Raw genomic sequence first — 280 nt, 5'->3', positions numbered from 1 at the left:
AATTGTTCTTAGAAAAAGAAAAAAAAAATTATGCCAGGCTGCCTGTAGGCCAGGGTGGACTTCATTTCAGGAAACTTTTGTTGTTGGACATTGTGCCAAATGCCTCCACAGGCTGCTTGCTTGCTCCACACCTGGCCAGTCATATAGCCTTTTATTCTTATTCATTCATCCGCTTGTTTTGTAGGTACTTCATTAGTTATATACAGTTTTTTGTTTTACAAAGTTTAACTATGTGTAATAGCCATTTTAGCAACTAAATATTATTTCTTGTTTACTCATA

At 35.4% G+C, this 280-nt stretch overlaps 1 protein-coding gene across 1 annotated transcript in view; it reads left to right on the top strand.

The window, feature by feature from the left end:
• Window positions 1–280, top strand: part of LOC119585297 (ankyrin repeat domain-containing protein 17-like) — a 28504-nt gene that overhangs the window by 24485 nt on the left and 3739 nt on the right. The gene's annotated exons all lie outside the window — the stretch shown is intronic.

This window comes from Penaeus monodon, chromosome 19 (assembly GCF_015228065.2).
Source record: "Penaeus monodon isolate SGIC_2016 chromosome 19, NSTDA_Pmon_1, whole genome shotgun sequence".
Classification (NCBI taxonomy): domain Eukaryota; kingdom Metazoa; phylum Arthropoda; class Malacostraca; order Decapoda; family Penaeidae; genus Penaeus; species Penaeus monodon.
Note: the sequence above shows the minus strand (reverse complement) of the source record. Positions and strands in the feature narration are given on the sequence as shown.